The following is a 5,342-nucleotide window of genomic DNA, read 5'->3' as shown; positions in this document are numbered from 1 at the left end:
TGTTCCACAGGTGTGATATCCACAGGTGTGATATCCACAGGTGTGATGTCCACAGGTGTTCCACAGGTGTGATATCCACAGGTGTGATGTCCACAGGTGTTCCACAGGTGTGATATCCACAGGTGTTCCATAGGTGTGATATCCACAGGTGTTCCACAGGCGTGATATCCACAGGTGTTCCACAGGTGTGATATCCACAGGTGTGATGTCCACAGGTGTGATATCCACAGGTGTGATGTCCACAGGTGTTCCACAGGCGTGATATCCACAGGTGTGATATCCACAGGTGTTCCACAGGTGTGATATCCACAGGTGTTCCACAGGTGTGATATCCACAGGTCTTTAATTCAGTGTTTTCATGTTTTTTGGTGAATGTCTCAGAAAATCAATGTAATGAAAGAGAAAATGCTTTGTGGTCTAAATGAAACTAAGAAAGCTGTATTGAATATGTTTGTTTTCATCCGTTGCTATAGTGATAACTATGAAGGCTGAGGCTGGGGGGGTCAGCAGGTCGTCATGGTGAGTTCTGGTGCATATCTTCAGCTGGGTTCACCTTAGATGTTCCGGTTGAAGTCCTGTTCAGATCTGCCATTCACACAGAAATAGCTAGCCCAAAACAGGTGGCTAATTAGCTTTAGCAATCTGCAGCTAATTAACTGTAGCTAGCTTTACCCCAGAGGTACAGCTAGATGGTGTTAGTTGGCGGTAATCAGCTGAAGGTAATAAAATGTAGCCCCCACACCAGACTCATTTAGACGTTGGTTTTTAAGACCATCATAGCTTTGATTTAGTCCAGAAATACTCATTAAAAACTGGGCTGCGTTTGGTCCGTCTGATTTCATTTAACTTTAGTCCAATAATAGAAGTTTTCAACGTATTTTCCACAATCTGAAAATCACGGCTTTTCACCTTTCACTTTTTAACTAAATGTAAACGTCGTTTGGATGAAAATCATGTCGTGTTTTCAACCATTTTTTGCTCGGTGGGCAAAGCTAGCTGTGAATTGGGAGCTGTACCTAGCTAAACGGGCTAGCTGAGGCAGATAACGGCCAAGAAAGGGAATGTTAGCTTCATTTAATTAGCTGTCGTCAGCTAAGGACATTCATCTATAAGAAATAATTTCCTCAAGATGCCAAAAACATTAAAGACGTTTATTTTTGCCAGAACTTTTTATAGTTCTAGAGGAAGCATTGCCACTTTCCTTACCATGCTAACTTTAGTTTTTTTGGGACTGGTAGCCCAGCGGAGGTTCTGGCCAGATGAAACGTCACAGTGGGAGCAGTCCTGGAGGAGCTGCTGGGAAACAATGATGGATGATCTCCACAGTCTGAGAGTCCTGGTTCTTTTAACTGGCCTGAACTGGCCCACTGACCAACCGTAGAGCTAGCTGTCGCTAATTGCTGTAGCTAATTAGCTGCGGCTTAGTGCTATAGCACTATTCCCTAAACACTGTGATTGGATCCAGCCAATGATTAGACTCAGAAATGTGTCTTTATCTTAAGTTAATTTTAGAATAAACCAAAACATTAGATGGAGGTTTATTTCATCTTAATTTAAATCTGTCTGCCAGTAAAAAAGTGTAAGTAGATTGGATCTTTATTTTCATTCTAATTTTCACTATAGGCGATTAAATGAGAGATGTGTAAATGTTGCAGATCCTCAGCAGGAAACTTCAAATTTACATAATTGAATCCCTAAAAATGTTCCAATTAAGAGCTTTCATTGTTTTAAAACTGAATTAAATCATGTATTTTCTAAGAACCTGTGTCTGCCATGTTGGCCTGTTTTCGTCCCAAAGACCGGTGTTTGTGTCGTCGTATCTGTTGTGCCTTATCGGAAGTCTTTGTGTTTTGTCCCTTTTCTCAAGTGCCTGTGTAACTCTGACTGTTCGTGCTTCAAGGTGTCTAAATGGGTTTTACCAAACATTCGCTTTTGAAATGTCCTCCTTATTACCCGAGTTATATCCTCGTTTGAAACTTGACTCAGGTAAATCCAGGTGTATACAGCAGCGCTCTGACTGCTGCAGTGGTCTAACTCCTGTCCAGTCGCTGTGTGCTCGTATTGTGGCTGCGGTGCTTAACGACGTCTCCCATGTGGTAAAGTCTCTGTCTCCCTGGTTGCCTGATTTCATCCGGTCTATTATTATCCAACACTGGCACAAGTTTTCCTCACACAGAAAGGTGAAAGTCAGGACCAGTCGCTGACATTTGAATTCATGTTGTTTAAACTACAGCTTTCACCAAAACTCCTAACCTACATTCTGTTATTGTTGATTGTTTTTTTTTTTAACTGGTTGTTTTTCTTCTTCTTCTGCCCACAAACTTCTCCCAAATTATAACTGTAACCTGTTCTGTGATGACTTCAATTCCTCAAACAAGCTGATGATATTCAAAATGTGAAATAAATCCTTAATTGGTCCGACATCGTCTGGCCGTTTCTTCTTTCCTGGCGGCTTTGTTTCAGTCCTGCTGCTGTTTGTTGGCAGAAAATAAAAGGTGTTCAGAATTAGGAAGAGAGGAATAGTTCCTATAGTTTAAGAAGCTAAGATATCCTGACTTTACGATTTTTACCGATAAAATCACATATTTGTAAGATTTATTAATCTGATTCTTACTAAGATAATCAGCTGTTAAAGTTGATACTAAAGATAAACTTATTTTTAGAACCTAGGCCTCAACATGAACAAACAGAAGGTTGATGTCAAACAGTATAAATGAAGATAAAGACAGTAAAGGAAAGATTCATGTCAGACGACGGAATAATACCTAATAACCGAACAGGAAGTACTGAGAGGGTTAACAAAGGCGCAGTGTGGAGCTCTAGAATCTTTGGCAGATTATCTAAAATGCAGTGGAAGAGGAAAAAACATTAAAGGACAATTAAAGGTCATATTATGCTAAATTCACTTTATAAACATTCTCTATCAGTCATGTCCTGAAGTCTGGATGAAAAATTGAACCTCCATCACTGCCTTGTTCCACCTGTGGGCTCAATATACTCTGTTCTTCTTCTTTGGCAGCTTGCAGCCATCATGTGTTGCATTACTGCCATCTTATGGACTCCATATTTATCACCTAACTTATCAACTGATGAGACCGCTTTTTCTTAAAAACAAGAAATCTTCCTTTTCCTACTTCATTATTCAATTCTGCTGCAATATCTTTTAACGTCAGCTCCCCAGTAAAACCCAATTCTAAGTTTAAAGACTTTTAACTTCATACCTACTGCACCTAATAAACATGTTCAGGTGTTTCTGTAATCTTATTTTTAATAGAATCAATCTAATTTATAAAAAATCCCATAAAATCATTGCTGCTAAGAGCAGGTGGAATGGACGGTTCAACAGAGCTATGGCTCTGGGTGAGTTTGGCAACTGGATTGAAAAGAGATCTAGGATTATTTTTATTCTCCTCTATTAATGAGGAGAAATATGCTGCTCTTGCTTTACAAAGGGTCCTCATATACAGTAATAAACTATTTTTCCAGACTAGGTAGGACTCCCGTAGGTCTGTGGAGCGATATTTTCTCTCCAGTTTCCTATATTTTGTGGTCAGAGAGGACAGGGTTGTGAGGAAATACTGTTATTTCTTCACATTCTATGCCGTATGTCAGCACAAGATCCAAAGTATGAAGATGAGAATGTGTGGGACTATTCACATTTTGAACAAAGCCAAAGACCTAAGATAGCATTAAATGCTAGCATCAATCAAAATATATAAAATCAGGTGCCATTCTACACTTGACTTTATTTTTAGTTTTCGTATTGTTCTTGTGATAATAGCCGTTTTTTAGTTATGCCATCCTTGATTACATAACTTAATGTTTATTATATATAAATCATTTTTTATCATTAAATGGACTCTCATCAGACAAATTGCAATCTTTTTTAAAGATAAAATTATAAAATAAGAAAAAATAGTTTTATGTCTTTCTGTAGAAATCTAAAGGATTATTTTTTGCTGAATGACATAAGTTTTGTTTCTTCCTTATTTTAAAGTGAAAGAGGCAGAAACAGACATGCAGCAATGTTTTAAAGTCAAAATACATGAGTGGTACGATTTCCTGTCACCTTCTAACTGTTTTACATTAGGAAACCTGTCATTTCTTTTTCATTACTTTTTCATTTGAAATACAGGAATAAATTGGAGTTTGCCATCTTCTTTTTTTAGACATTTTTTTAAAGGTTGGCAAACATAGAACGCTCGATTTGTTTTTATGAGGATACGACTTGATGCACAATCAGGAGAGAAATTGTTCCATGATATGTATAAGTTCATAATGTCAATAATAAAATTGCATCCATGTTAAAAATCCAAGACACTTAAAGATATATTTCTTTAATGTGCAATGATGTAATTTTATTGGAGGTAAACTTAACATTGAATTTGTTTCTGTTCTTGTGTATCTGAAGGTATTAGCAGGATGTTTAATACCATAAAAATACACAACTGAATGTTTCATTTTATTATTTTATTTTTTTGTAATAAAGAGGTGTGACCTCATAAAGTAACTTTTTTTCCAGGTTAACATAAAGTTGCTGAGGTTTAAAATCTGCAGAAATGAGGCTGAATGCATCATTCTCTGTCACTGATCATACAGTCTTTAGGTGTCTGTGGCTTCTTTATATTTTTGGTTAGACTGATAATTTAGATTTCTTCTTTAACTTTATCAGATAATTGAAGACATAAGGCAATATTTGATCTGTTGGTTTTGTTATTAACCTTTGGTTCATATTACTTATTGTTTGTTTTGGTTTCCAATCGCTACAAGTTTCAGCTCTTCACCTCAAAAAATCTTTCTGTAAAATATAAAGATTTTACTATCAAAGCTGAAGGCCTTTTGTTTCTATAAAAATAATCATGACTCTATTCTACTCTATTCATTTCCTATGTGATCAATTCTGCAACTTTTGAGTCACAGAAGCACATTGCCAGAGAATAAATACTTTAGGAAGTACGGCGCTCACACGTGTGTCAGCTTATTATATATCACCTTACAAAAATTAATAGTTTCCATAACGGCCCCTATCTAAAGCCACCTATGGAGAAAGAAAAAGTTATAAACTGGAGCCTAGGCGGAAGTTCAACTGAATAAACTGATTATTCTCCTTCATCCACCTATCAGCCAATCAGCTTTGAACCACACCTCCAGGAAAGCCAATCAGCATCCAAAGCTCATCTTGAAATGCCTCCGATACGCACCTGTCTGCTCCTGTGACATCATTCAGATGACGCCGTTTCCTCCCCCCTCCAGCCCCTCCTCCACCATCGTAGCTAAAGCTTCATCAGAGCGTCATTCCTCCTGGACTCTTACTGCGTTCCCTGTCTGATCCCAACCGGTCC

General features: G+C 37.7%; 1 protein-coding gene across 1 annotated transcript in view; it reads left to right on the top strand.

The window, feature by feature from the left end:
* Positions 1-2,414, top strand: part of LOC107104513 (amine oxidase [flavin-containing]-like) — a 15,112-nt gene extending 12,698 nt beyond the window's left edge. The window contains exons 8-9 of the mRNA XM_015404517.1: positions 11-122; positions 186-2,414. The gene's annotated coding sequence lies outside the window, so the exon portion shown is untranslated. The remainder of the gene's footprint in view (positions 1-10; positions 123-185) is intronic.
* The last annotated feature ends 2,928 nt before the right edge of the window (positions 2,415-5,342 follow it).

Source organism: Cyprinodon variegatus, unplaced genomic scaffold (assembly GCF_000732505.1).
Source record: "Cyprinodon variegatus isolate N-32 unplaced genomic scaffold, C_variegatus-1.0 Scaffold1772, whole genome shotgun sequence".
NCBI lineage: Eukaryota > Metazoa > Chordata > Actinopteri > Cyprinodontiformes > Cyprinodontidae > Cyprinodon > Cyprinodon variegatus.
The sequence above is the reverse complement of the archived record's forward strand: the minus strand, read 5'-3'. Positions and strand labels throughout refer to the sequence as shown.